Below are 14,604 nucleotides of genomic sequence, written 5' to 3'. Positions count from 1 at the left end.
AAAGGAGGATCCTGGGAACTACAGGCCAGTCAGCCTCACCTCAGTCCCTGGAAAACTCATGGAGCAGGTCCTCAAGGAATCAATTCAGAAGCACTTAGAGGAGAGGAAAGTGATCAGGAACAGTCAGCATGGATTCACCAAGGGCAAGTCATGCCTGACTAATCTAATTGCCTTCTATGATGAGATAACTGGCTCTGTGGATGAGGAGAAAGCAGTGAACGTGTTCTTCCTTGACTTTAGCAAAGCTTTTGACACAGTCTCCCACAGTATTCTTGCCAGCAAGTTAAAGAAGTATGGGCTAGATGACTGGACTATAAGGCGAATAGAAAGTTGGTTAGATCGTCGGGCTCAACGGGTAGTGATCAATGGCTCCATGTCTAGTTGGCAGCAGGTATCAAGCGGAGTGCCCCAAGAGTTGGTCCTGGGGCTGGTTTTGTTCAATATCTTCATAAATGATCTGGAGGATGGTGTGGATTGCACCCTCAGCAAGTTTGGAGATGACACTAAACTGTGAGGAGAGGCAGATATGCTGGAGGGTAGGGATAGGATACAGAGGGACCTAGACAAATTGGAGGATTGGGCCAAAAGAAATCTGATGAGGTTCAACAAGGACAAGTGCAGAGTCCTGCACTTAGGACGGAAGAATCCCAAGCACCGCTACAGACTAGGGACCGAATGGCTCGGCAGAAGTTCTGCAGAAAAGGACCTAGGGGTCACAGTAGACGAGAAGCTGGATATGAGTCAACAGTGTGCCCTTGTTGCCAAGAAGGCCAATGGCATTTTGGGCTGTATAAGTAGGGGCATTGCCAGCATGTCCCTCGATCTGCTGGCAATGCCCCACACTGCAAGACGGATGTGCAAAAATTGGAAAGCGTCCAGCGGAAGGCAATAAAAATGATTAGGGGACTGGAACACATGGACTTACGAAGAGAGCTGAGGGAACTGGGCTTGTTTAGTCTGCAGAAGAGAAGTGTGAGGGGGTATTTGATAGCTGCTTTCAACTACCTGAAAGGGGGTTCCAAAGAAGATGAATCTAGCGTGTTCTCAGTGGTAGCAGATGACAGAACAAGGAGTAATGGTCTCAAGTTGCAGTGGGGGAGGTTTAGGTTGGATATTAGGAAAAACTTTTTCACTAAGAGGGTGGTGAAACACTGGAATGCGTTACCTAGGGAGGTGGTGGAATCTTCTTCCTTAGAGGTTTTTAAGGTCAGGCTTGACGACAAAGCCCTGGCTGGGATGATTTAGTTGGGGATTGGTCCTGCTTTGAGCAGGGGATTGTACTCGATGACTTCCTGAGGTCCCTTCCAACCCTGATATTTTATGATTGTAATATTTTCTCTCCTATCTGATGATTTACATAGTCACAGAGTCTTACAATGCAAATGCTAACATGGGACACAGATGGTGAATATAAGATGAATGCTGGTAGCAACTCACGAGCGTTCCATAAAGTCTAAACCCTCAACACATTCTTATAAATCTAATACCTGTTTTAACAACCCTAACACCCAGGTGAGCCGGCCTGGTTACAGCTCTGTATTGTCAGTGGAGACGTGGGGATCTTGGCATGAGCTGGCCCCTGGTCTGCCTGCGTCACAGTCTGCCTGAGCGACAAGGGGGGGAATAACATTTCCAATAGTTCCCACATAGAATCATAGAATCATAGAATATCAGGGTTGGAAGGGACCCCAGAAGGTCATCTAGTCCAACCCCCTGCTCAAAGCAGGACCAATTCCCAGTTAAATCATCCCAGCCAGGGCTTGGTCAAGCCTGACCTTAAAAACCTCTAAGGAAGGAGATTCTACCACCTCCCTAGGTAACGCATTCCAGTGTTTCACCACCCTCTTAGTGAAAAAGTTTTTCCTAATATCCAATCTAAACCTCCCCCACTGCAACTTGAGACCATTACTCCTCGTTCTGTCATCTGCTACCATTGAGAACAGTCTAGAGCCATCCTCTTTGGAACCCCCTTTCAGGTAGTTGAAAGCAGCTATCAAATCCCCCCTCATTCTTGTCTTCTGCAGGCTAAACAATCCCAGCTCCCTCAGCCTCTCCTCATAACTCATGTGTTCCAGTCCCCTAATCATTTTTGTTGCCCTTCGCTGGACTCTCTCCAATTTATCCACATCCTTCTTGAAGTGTGGGGCTCAAAACTGGACACAGTACTCCAGATGAGGCCTCACCAATGTCGAATAGAGGGGAACGATCACGTCCCTCGATCTGCTCGCTATGCCCCTACCTACATGTTAAGGCCAGACGGGTCTGATCTCCTGTAAAACACAGGCCAGAGAATCTCCCCAGCTGAGTCTGGCAGGAAGCCCATAGCTCATGGCTGAGCTAGAGCATGAAGGTGCTAGAGAAGCGGTGAGGCTGGAGGAAAGGTGGGGTGGTCCGTGATCTGGCAGCAGGAAGAGATGTCAGAGAGACAGCTGGAGAGTTGGGCTTGACTGGGGGAGGAGAGGTAGGTGGGGAGTCACAGGCTGAACCCCAGACACCAAATCATCAGCAAATATTGACGTGCTTTGCATTTCAACTGGAGCAGAGCATTTGCCTGCAGACTCTTATCATTCCTCTGCTTCTCAGGGCTCATTAAGTGCCAACCAGCATTTCTTGGAAACTAAGCTGTTGTTGATTTAAGGGGCACATGATCCAGCCCCAAATTAGCATTCGTCCCTGCTGTGGGGACACTGGTGCTCTGCAGGCAGCCCATGGGGAGAAGCAGTGAGAGGCAATGGGGGTGCAAAGGGAAGGACCTCCCTGCTCACAGACACATTCCCCTGTCCTCACCCTGGCAGCTGCTTCCTCAAGGAGTTCAAGCCTCCCCAAAGTATCGTAACCCCGAGCCTGCCCACAAACAGGAGGGAGAGCTGCATCCCCTCCCCAATGCAGACGTCGTCGTCAGCTGCCTCCAAAGCCCAGATGCCCTCTGTCATAAATATAAAGGGAAGGGTAACCACCTTTCTGTATACAGTGCTGTAAAATCCCTCCTGGTCAGAGGCAACATCCTGTTACTTGTGAAGGGTTAAGAAGCTCAGCTAACCTGGCTGGCACCTGACCCAAAGGACCAATAAGGAGACAAGATACTTTCAAATATTTGTGGGGGGAAGGCTTCTGTTTTGTGCTCTTTGTTTACGGGGTTGTTCTCTCTTGGGACTGAGAGAGGCTAGACAGAAGTCCATCTTCTCCAACCCATCCTAATCCAAGTCTCCAATATTACAACCAGTAGAGGTAAGCCAGGCAAGGCAGATTAGTTTATCTTTTGGTTTATGTGAATTTTCCCTGTGTTAAGAGGGAGGTTTATTCCTGTTTTCTGTAACTTTAAGGTTTTGCCCAGGGGGGGATCCTCTGTGTTTTGAATCTGAATACCCTGTAAAGTATTTTCCATCCTGATTTTACAGAGGTGATTCTTTTACCTCTCTTTTTTTTAATAAAATCCTTCTTTTAAGAACCTGACTGATTTTTCCATTGTTCCTACATCCAGGGGTTTGGGTCTTTGATGATTTTGTAACCAAGTGGTTAGGATATTATTCTCAAGCCTCCCCAGGAAAGGGGGTGTGTAGGGCTTGGGGGGATATTTTGGGGGAAGACGTCTCCAAGTGGGCTCTTTCCCTGTTCTTTGTTTAAAAGGCTTGGTGGTGGCAGCATACTGTTCAAGGACAAGGCAAAGTCTGTACCTTGGGGAAGTTTTTAACCTAAGCTGGTAAGAATAAGCTTAGGGGGTCTTTCATGCAGGTCCCCACATCTGTACCCTAGAGTTCAGAGTAGGGAAGGAACTCTGACACCCTCTCACCCCTTCCGGCTGGGCAATGGCCGCCACTGCCCCTTCCCCAGCAGCCACTAGTCCCCACCCCTTCCCTGACCTCTTCTGCAACGCAGCAACATGCTACCAAGCCACCGCCCTGCACCAGCCGGGAAATCTGGGGCTAGGGCTTAAAACAGAGGGAATCCGAGTCTGAGAGGAATAGGGCCAGGATGCTGGTTCTTCACCTTCCTGCTGAATTCAGTGGAAACCTGCATTTCCAAGAGACCGGTGACTCTGCCACCAAATCTCCAGCCTGTCCCACAGCAGCGCTGCAGAAAGTGAGGCGGGAGGAACCTTGCTGCAGATTTTACTGCCAGCTTGGCCCTGAGGATGGGGTAGAGATGTGCAAATCATCAGTATTTTGGTTCAGTGGTTGAACTGAAAAACCAAAAGGAAAAAAACTGAGACTCTGGCAAAAAGAAAACATTTTGTTTCAGGTCAAAGAAATGTTTCATTTCATTCTTGATGTTTTCAAACCTTTTTAAAAGTTTCTGTAAAATAAAACTCAATGCAATGCCAAAATGGCTTTCTCAAATGGAAAGTCAAAATGTTGCATTTGAGAAAGGCCGAGACAAACCATTTTAACATTTCCAAAATTTGTTCATTATAACCCAACAAAACCATTATCCAGAATCGACCTGAGTTCAGGAATTGTTGCAGTCAACCTGCATCTGCATTTTTCAGCACAAAAATAATTTGTATAAAACATTCTCTATACACGGGGTCCTAGCTAGTGTTACCATGGGGTAGTGTTGATCAGTGTTCATGAGTGGGTCTCCCTCTTAAGAAGGTGAGGTGAATGAGGCTTTTTTCCAGCAACTCGCAGAAGCTACTAGATCGCACGCCCTGGTTCTCATGGGTGACTTTAATTTTCCTGACATCTGCTGGGAGAGCAATACAGTGGTGAATAAACAATCCAGGAAGTTTTTGGAAAATGTAGGGGACAATTTCCTGGTGCAAGTGCTAGAGGAGCCAACTAGGGGGGGCGCTTTTCTTGACCTGCTGCTCACAAAATGGGAAGAATTAGTGGGGGAAGCAAAAGTGGATGGGAATCTGGAAGGCAGTGACCATGAGTTGGTTGAGTTCAGGATCCTGACACACGGAAGAAAGGTAAGCAGCAGGATACGAACCCTGGACTTCAGGAAAGCAGACTTTGACTCCCTCAGGGAACGGATGGGTAGGATCCCCTAGGGGACTAACATGAAGGGGAAAGGAGTCCAGGAGAGCTGGCTGTATTTCAAGGAATCCCTGTTAAGGTTACAGGGACAAACCATCCCGATGAGTCGAAAGAATAGTAAATATGGCAGGCGACCAGCTTGGCTTAACGGTGAAATCCTAGCGGATCTTAAACATAAAAAAGAAGCTTACAAGAAGTGGAAGGTTGGACATATGACCAGGGAAGAGTATAAAAATATTGCTCAGGCATGTAGGAATGAAATCAGGAGGGCCAAATCGCACCTGGAGCTGCAGCTAGAAAGAGATGTCAAGAGTAACAAGAAGGGTTTCTTCAGGTATGTTGGCAACCAGAAGAAAGCCAAGGAAAGTGTGGGCCCCTTACTGAATGAGGGAGGCAACCTAGTGACAGAGGATGTGGAAAAAGCTAATGTACTCAATGCTTTTTTTGCCTCTGTCTTCACTAACGAGGTCAGCTCCCAGACTGCTGCACTGCGCAGCACAGCATGGGGAGGAGGTGACCAGCCCTCTGTGGAGAAAGAGGTGGTTTGGGACTATTTAGAAAAGTTGGACGTGCACAAGTCCATGGTGCCGGACGTGTTGCATCCGAGAGTGCTAAAGGAATTGGCGGCTGTGATTGCAGAGCCATTGGCCATTATCTTTGAAAACTCGTGGCGAACGGGGGAAGTCCCAGATGACCGGAAAAAGGCTAATGTACTGCCAATCTTTAAAGAAGGGAAGAAGGAGGATCCTGGGAACTACAGGCCAGTCAGCCTCACCTCAGTCCCCAGAAAAATCATGGAGCAGGTCCTCAAGGAATCAATCCTGAAGCACTTACATGGGAGGAAATTGATCAGGAACAGTCAGCATGGATTCGCCAAGGGAAGGTCATGCCTGACTAATCTAATCGCCTTCTATGATGAGATTACTGGTTCTGTGGATGAAGGGAAAGCAGTGGATGTGTTGTTTCTTGACTTTAGCAAAGCTTTTGACACGGTCTCCCACTGTATTCTTGTCAGCAAGTTAAGGAAGTATGGGCTGGATGAATGCAGTATAAGGTGGGTAGAAAGTTGGCTAGATTGTCGGGCTCAACGGGTAGTGATCAATGGCTCCATGTCTAGTTGGCAGCCGGTGTCAAGTGGAGTGTCCCAGTGGTCGGTCCTGGGGCCGGTTTTGTTCAATATCTTCATAAATGATCTGGAGGATGGTGTGGATTGCACTCTCAGCAAATTTGCGGATGATACTAAACTAGGAGGAGTGGTAGATACGCTGGAGGGCAGGGATAGGATACAGAGGGACCTAGACAAATTGGAGGATTGGGCCAAAAGAAATCTGATGAGGTTCAATAAGGATAAGTGCAGGGTCCTGCACTTAGGACGGAAGAACCCAATGCACAGCTACAGACTAGGGATCGAATGGCTAGGCAGCAGTTCTGCGGAAAAGGACCTGGGGTGACAGTGGACGAGAAGCTGGATATGAGTCAGCAGCGTGCCCTTGTTGCCAAGAAGACCAATGGCACTTTGGGATGTATAAGTAGGGGCATAACGAGCAGATTGAGGGACGTGATCGTCCCCCTCTATTCGACATTGGTGAGGCCTCATCTGGAGTGCTGTGTTCAGTTTTGGGCCCCACACTACAAGAAGGATGTGGATAAATTGGAGAGAGTCCAGCGAAGGGCAACAAAAATGATTAGTGGTCTGGAACACATGACTTCTGAGGAGAGGCTGAGGGAACTGGGATTGTTTAGTCTGCAGAAGAGAAGAATGAGGGGGGATTTGATAGCTGCTTTCAACTACCTGAGAGGTGGTTCCAGAGAGGATGGTTCTAGATTATTCTCAGTGATAGAAGAGGACAGGACAAGGAGTAATGGTCTCAAGTTGCAGTGGGGGAGGTTTAGGTTGGATATTAGGAAAAAAATTTTCACTAATTGGGTGGTGAAACACTGGAATGCATTACCTAGGGAGGTGGTAGAATCCCCTTCTTTAGAAGTTTTTAAGGTCAGGCTTGACAAAGCCCTGGCTGGGATGATTTAATTGGGGATTGGTCTTGCTCTGAGCAGGGGGTTGGACTAGATGACCTCCTGAGGTCCCTTCCAACCCTGATATTCTATGATTCTATGAAGAGACCATGGTATAACAATACCTGAGAACTGCTGCCCCACACCCCATCCTCTCCTACAGCCCCCTGTTCCCAGGCAGCACCCACGTGGGAATATGGGGCAGAGCTGAAGGCTCAGCCACGCAATCCCCCTCTCAGTGTTGAAAGAGAACTGGAGCAAAGGAGTGAAACTGCAGCTCTCAGCCAGACCTTCTATGTGAGAAGAATACGGACCCCTGAAGAGCCCACTTTCCCCACCCTGCCTGGGACTGCAGGTGCCGGGGGTCCCACAGTGAGGCCCAAATTGTTTAGATATTTTGGCTCTGCCCCACACGTTGGTGCCTTTCACTGAACTTCTGGGTGTTTGACCATCCCTAAGTGGAGGGTTCATGTAGCGTTCATGCACCTGGAAACAGTCAGGGCACACCCTGACTGTTGTGTAGGAGCAATGCACACATTGCTCTGTTCTGTCCAAGGACATGGACCATGAAAACCTGGACCATCTGGGAAGTCAAAATAAGGACATCAGCCGTGGGAAGCTTCCTCGGCCGAAGCTCAAGGCCTGAGAATAAAGATTGTAGTAGATAGAGGCTAGTAAATAGGAATATTAATCAAAGTCATATTATTTCCTTTGTTCATGCCTTTTGCGGTCGGTTGGGGTATGTGATGCACAGGGGGGAGAGAAATAAAAGAGGTGGAAAAGCTGACAGGGGTAATCCCATCAGCAGACCAGCCTGCTTGCTTGCCTAAAGCCGTGTCCTGTCTTGTATTGAACCGCCACACTTAAGGAGGGTTCAACAGCTGCAAAATGGGCCAGTGGGCAGCTACTGGCTTCTGGGGGTTGATCATAATTATTCTATAACATGTGATAGTCAGGGTGAGCAATAAAGCTGGCTGCTCTATGTGCCGGGGCTGATAACAGGTTCCAGGACTGGCAGTAAACTGTGAATCAGTGTTTGCTGAGGAAAACATTTCTGAGGCATATCTTTGAAGACCAGGATGCTTATTGTATTTGATGTCTGTTGCAGGAACTGGTAAATAATGAAGAGGACAGGTCATTGGTATGTACTGTAATACAGCTAAATGTAAAAGGAGACATCTAGGAACAAAGAACATAGGCCAGACTTACAGGATGCAGGACTCTACCCTGGAAAGCAGCGACTCTGTAAAAGATTTGGGGGTGGGGGTGGATAATCAGCTGAACATCAGCTCCCAGTGCAACACTGTGGCCTAAAGGGCTCATGGGATCCTGGGATGCACAAACAGGGGAATCTCGTTTAGCGGTGGAGAGGGGTTTTTTCCTCTGTGTTTGGCAGTGGTGCAACCGTCTAGTTGGCAACTGGTATCAAGCAGAGTGCCCCAAGGGTCGGTCCTGGGGCCAGTTTTGTTCAATATCTTCATTAATGATCTGGAGGATGGTGTGGATTGCACCCTCTGCAAGTTTGCAGATGACACTAAACTGGGAGGGGAGGTAGATACGCTGGAGGGTAGGGATAGGATACAGAGAGACATAGACAAATTAGAGGATTGGGCCAAAAGAAATCTGATGAGGTTCAACAAGGACAAGTGCAGAGTCCTGCACTTAGGATGGAAGAATCCCAAGCACCGCTACAGACTGGGGACCGAATGGCTCGGCAGCAGTTCTGCAGAAAAAGACCTAGGGGTTACAGTGGCTGAGAAGCTGGATATGAGTCAACAGTGTGCCCTTGTTGCCAAGAAGGCCAATGGCATTTTGGGATGTGTAAGTAGGGTCATTGCCAGCATGTCCCTCAATCTGCTGGCAATGCCCCACACTGCAAGACGGATGTGCAAAAATTGGAAAGCGTCCAGCGGAAGGCAATAAAAATGATTAGGGGACTGGAACACATGACTTACGAGGAGAGCTGAGGGAACTGGGATTGTTTAGTCTGCAGACAAGAAGAATGAGGGGGGATTTGATAGCTGCTCTCAACTACCTGAAAGGGGGTTCCAAAGAGGATGGATCTAGAGTGTTCTCAGTGGTAGCAGATGACGGAACAAGGAGTAATGGTCTCAAGTTGCAGTGGGGAAGGTTTAGGTTGGATATTAGGAAAAACTTTTTCACTAGGAGGGTGGTGAAGCACTGGAATGGGTTACCTAGGGAGGTGGTGGAATCTCCTTTCTTAGAGGTTTTTAAGGTCAGGCTTGACAAAGCCCTGGCTGGGATGATTTAGTTGGGGATTGGTCCTGCTTCGAGCAGGGGGTTGGACTAGATGACCTCCTGAGGTCCCTTCCAACCCTGATATTCTATGTTTCTATGAACTGCTGCTGGAATCCTATGGCTAGTTCTGGTGTCCACAGTTCAAGAAAGACATTGATACTTTGGAGAGGGTTTAAAGAAGAGCCACAAGAACAATTAAAGGATTAGAAAACCTGCCTTATTGTGATAGACTCAAGGAGCTCAATCTGTTTAACTTAACAGAGAGAAGGTTGGGGTGACTGGATCATTCTATCAGTACCTACATGGGGAACAAATATTTAGTGATGGGCTCATCAGACTAGCAGAGAAAGGTGCAACACAGTCCAGTGGCTGGAAGTTGAAGCTAAACAAATTCAGACTGGAAATGAGGCATGAATTTTTAACAGTGAGGGTAACTGGAACAACTTATCAAGGGTCTTGGTAGAGTCCCCATCACTAGCAATTTTAGAATCAAGATTGGATGTTTTTTAATAAGCTCTGATCTAGGAATTATTGTGGGGCAGGTCTCTGGCCTGTGTTTTACAGGGGGTCAGACGATATGATCACAATGTTTCCTCCTGGGATTGGAATCTATCCATAAAATTCGTATTAGGAGTCAGCTGGTGCTTGGAAATGAAATGAGTGAAGTTACCACTTGTCATGAATTCACAGGGTCTGGTCTATGCCCGACCTTTTAAACAGTCTCTGGAGCACAACCCCTTTGGTCTGTTGGACCCCAAAGCTCCAAGCTGTTGCACAAGGGCAAGCCCACGACTTCAATGATTCCAAGTCTGGGCTTTTGGCTCCAGCAGCCCCCATGTCTGTCTGCGGCTCCCTGCAGTGAGTCCACCTGAAGTCAGACTCCTGAGAGCGACATTTTACCCCTTCCGGGTGCAATGCACTTCAGTGTTTGCAGCAACACTGGGCAGCCTTCTCAAAACATGGTAACGTTTATTAGTCACCGGAAATCCAGCAGCTGGGAGAGTCTTTAGGCCAGCATGAGCGGTAAGCTTTGGACAGAATTCACCTTGGGGAAGCCAGGGCTTCGCCATACCCTGCTTCTCTGACCTCCTTCTTCTCTCTTCCGCTCTCTGAGTCCCAAAATGAAAGCTGCTGTGTCTGTGAACTCCACTCTTAACGCAGGCCCCTGACACCTGCAGTCCATTGTCCTCCTGCTGCCAACCACGCTGAGTTCACATGTTCAGCCTGCCTCAACTTCCCAGGCATGAAGTGTTAGTGGCCTGGTCTTTGGCTCTTCCTTCATATTGCCTGATCCTCCTCTCACCTGTGCAGGTTCTATTCCGTTCATGTTCATGATTCTGGTCTCCAACCTGAGAGCCACGTGAGTCAAACACCTCATCCCTTCCCTCCATTCCAGGGGAAGCATTTTAACCCCTCTGTGCCCAGTGAGTAACAATACAAAGGCCAGTGGGTAAACTGAAATGCATAGTGTTCATAAAAACATTACAGACCAGTTCTGTCACACCAGAAGAGAACAGAGGCCCCTCCTGGGGCTGAGTGTGAGAGACAGGCTGGGAGCTAGACCCTCCCCGATCTCCTGCTGCGGCTTAGACTCTCCCCACCGGGGCAGAGGGGTCCCGTCCCAACCAGGAAACAGACTGTGCCAATAACATCCCAAATGAGTGACCGCCATCTCTTTTCAGGGGGCTCAAAATGGCAGCTCTTCATGAGCTTGATCCCTGTGCTATGGATAATCCAAACCCTTCCCCCCTCCTCCTGTGCCAAGAAGAGTCCTGGGACCCACAGACTATTTCTCTCCCCCGGCCCCCCTTCCTTACTTATCCCCACCAATCTCTGCACTTACTCCACATGCTCCTAATCCCTCCGCCCACCCACCTGTCACTAGCTCCCTGCCTTCCCTGACCTCTCTGGGCCCTCAGCTATCAGAGAACCATAGAAATGGGGGGCTGGAAGGGACCTGCAGAGGTCATCTTGTCCAGCCCCCCACACTGAGGCAGGACCAAGTAAACCTAGATCATCCCTGACAGGTGTTTGTCCAACCTGTTCTTAAAATCCTCCAGTGACAGGGAACCCACAAACACACTTGGATGCCTATTCCAGAGTTTAACTACTCTGAAAGTTAGCAAATTTTTCCTAATATCGAACTTAAATCTCTCTTGCTGCGGATTAAGCCAATTCCTTCTTGTCCTGCCATCAGTGGACACGAAGAACAATTGATCACCATCCTCTTTATAACAGCCCGTAATAGATGTGAAGACTGTTCCTCAGGAGGGATCCTAGTTTTCCATGATAAAAAAATTCTCCAATTAAAAAAAGCATAAAAATCTGTGTTTTTCTGTGATTATTATTAAATGCTGAACTTTAGTTTCCCTTGCCACAATATATATAGGTATCAGTTGAACACAATGTTTTACTGATATATTTACAGTTGTAAAACGATGGAATGATCCAGTCACAGTGCATTGATTCGTTGCTGTAGTCGATGGCCCTGCCTGTTCTCGATCAGCCTCTTGTTTTTGCTTCTTTTCATTCAGTTTACGTTTAGCACTTTCCTTGTGTTCTACAGTTGTGTGCCATCGAACGTAATCTACAGCCTTACCGCATACAGAATAGAACAGCACATTACCATCAACGTGAAATTTGTCCTTGCCAACTCAGTGACATAATCTTTAGGGGTGATTTTGAAAGTTTTTGGTATCTTCTCATAACTTTAATTACTCACAGCTGGAGGCTGAAGTGAAATTTGAGATGCATTAAAACACAAACCACTATATGCCATTCAGTAAGATCTGTACGCCGGAAGTAGTTTATTGGAGTATGTTTAGCTATGTAGCACATTCAAAAATCAACCACAAGAGTGGAAGGTTGCATGCATTGAATAAGTGGCACTGGTACTTTCAATAAAATTTATTTAATAGTTAATACTGTATATCTTTTTATTTTTTCACAAAATGTAAAAACTAAAGATTCTCTGTAAAAAACACAAATTCCGCATTTTTCCACAGCAAATGGATTTCTAGGATCTCTGGTTGTCAGGTTTCCCCTCAGTCTTCTTTTCTGTAGACTAAACATACCTGTTAGGATATAGATATTCAGGCCTGTCTGCAAAGGCCTATACTTTAAGAATTTAGGTGTATTCTTATCGCTTGGCTAGTTCTAGAGGTATAAAAGAAAGAAATCACTGTCTGCCGGTGTAAGGGCCTTCTCTTACTGTGACAGATTGAGGCCCTGTTCTTAGGCTCAGGCCTTTGGTTAAGCAGCAGAGGCAGCCATAAGCTGGGAAGCGAACGGTCACATCCTCACATTCCAAACTAGTCACATTGAAATAAGGTGCTATTGGGCTGTTAGGCACTATCAGGACAGGATTGTATTCCTATCACCTCCAGAGAAAGGGAAGTGCCTAGAAAATGTAAAAGGAAACTTAATTTGATAGCATCCTGTCTGGCAAGAACTCACTTATCAATAGCTGGGATGTGAAATCCTCACTTCTGTGTTGTCTTGTCATTGTAGTTCCCACTTTGCTATTGTTTGTCTGTATAATCTCTGTCTGGTTCTGTGATTGTTCCTGTCTGCTGTATAATTAATTTTGCTGGGTGTAAACTAATTAAGGTGGTGGGATATAATTGGACAATATGTTAAGATTGGTTAGTTAAATTTCAGGAAAATGATTGGTTAAGGTATAGTTAAGCAGAAGTCAAGTTTTACTATATAATCTGTAGTCAATGAGGAAGTGAGTGGGTGTGGGTGGGGGTGGGCATGGGCATGTGGGTGAGGGAAATGGGAGCAGGGAATGGGGGTAAGAAAATTGGAATCATGTTTTGCTAAAGGGGGAAATGGGAACAGGGAATGGGAGTAAGGAAATTGGAATCATGTTTGGCTAAGGGCAGGAATGGGAACAGGGACACAGGTGTAAGGCTCTGTGGTGTCAGAGCTGGGAAGGAGGACACTAAGGAAGGAAACTGGAATCATGCTTGCTGGAAGTTCATCCCAATAAACATCGAATTGTTTGCACCTTTGGACTTCGGGTATTGTTGCTCTCTGTTCATGCGAGAAGGACCAGGGAAGTAAGTGGGTGAAGGAATAAGCCCCCTAACAATACCCATTATTTAACCATTTCTCATAGGGAAGGTTTTCTAAAACTTTTATCATTTTCGTTCCTCTTAGAATCATAGAATCATAGAATCATAGAATATCAGGGTTAGAAGGGACCCCAGAAGGTCATCTAGTCCAACCCCCTGCTCGAAGCAGGACCAATTCCCAGTTAAATCATCCCAGCCAGGGCTTTGTGAAGCCTGACCTTAAAAACCTCTACGGAAGGAGATTCTACCACCTCCCTAGGTAACGCATTCCAGTGTTTCACCACCCTCATAGTGAAAAAGTTTTTCCTAATATCCAATCTAAACCTCCCCCACTGCAACTTGAGACCATTACTCCTCGTTTTGTCATCTGCTACCATTGAGAACAGTCTAGAGCCATCCTCTTTGGAACCCCCTTTCAGGTAGTTGAAAGCAGCTATCAAATCCCCCCTCATTCTTCTCTTCTGCAGACTAAACAATCCCAGCTCCCTCAGCCTCTCCTCATAAGTCATGTGTTCTAGACCCCTAATCATTTTTGTTGCCCTTCGCTGGACTCTCTCCAATTTATCCACATCCTTCTTGTAGTGTGGGGCCCAAAACTGGACACAGTACTCCAGATGAGGCCTCACCAATGTCGAATAGAGGGGAACGATCACGTCCCTCGATCTGCTCGCTATGCCCCTACTTATACATCCCAAAATGCCATTGGCCTTCTTGGCAACAAGGGCACACTGCTGACTCATATCCAGCTTCTCATCCACTGTCACCCCTAGGTCCTCTTCCGCAGAACTGCTGCCTAGCTATTCGGCCCCTAGTCTGTAGCTGTGCATTGGGTTCTTCCGTCCTAAGTGCAGGACCCTGCACTTATCCTTATTGAACCTCATCAGATTTCTTTTGGCCCAATCCTCCAATTTGTCTAGGTCCCTCTGTATCCTATCCCTCCCCTCCAGTGTATCTACCACTCCTCCCAGTTTAGTATCATCCGCAAATTTGCTGAGAGTGCAATCTACACCATCCTCCAGATCATTTATGAAGATATTGAACAAAACTGGCCCCAGGACCGACCCCTGGGGCACTCCACTTGACACCGGCTGACAACTAGACATGGAGCCATTGATCACTACCCGTTGAGCCCGACAATCTAGACAGCCTTCTACCCACCTTATAGTGCATTCATCCAGCCCATACTTCCTTAACTTGCTGACAAGAATACTGTGGGAGACCGTGTCAAAAGCTTTGCTAAAGTCAAGAAACAATACATCCACTGCTTTCCCTTC

The sequence above is a fragment of the Lepidochelys kempii genome, chromosome 1 (assembly GCF_965140265.1).
Source record: "Lepidochelys kempii isolate rLepKem1 chromosome 1, rLepKem1.hap2, whole genome shotgun sequence".
Taxonomy (NCBI): Eukaryota; Metazoa; Chordata; order Testudines; family Cheloniidae; genus Lepidochelys; species Lepidochelys kempii.
This window is presented reverse-complemented; position numbering follows the sequence as displayed.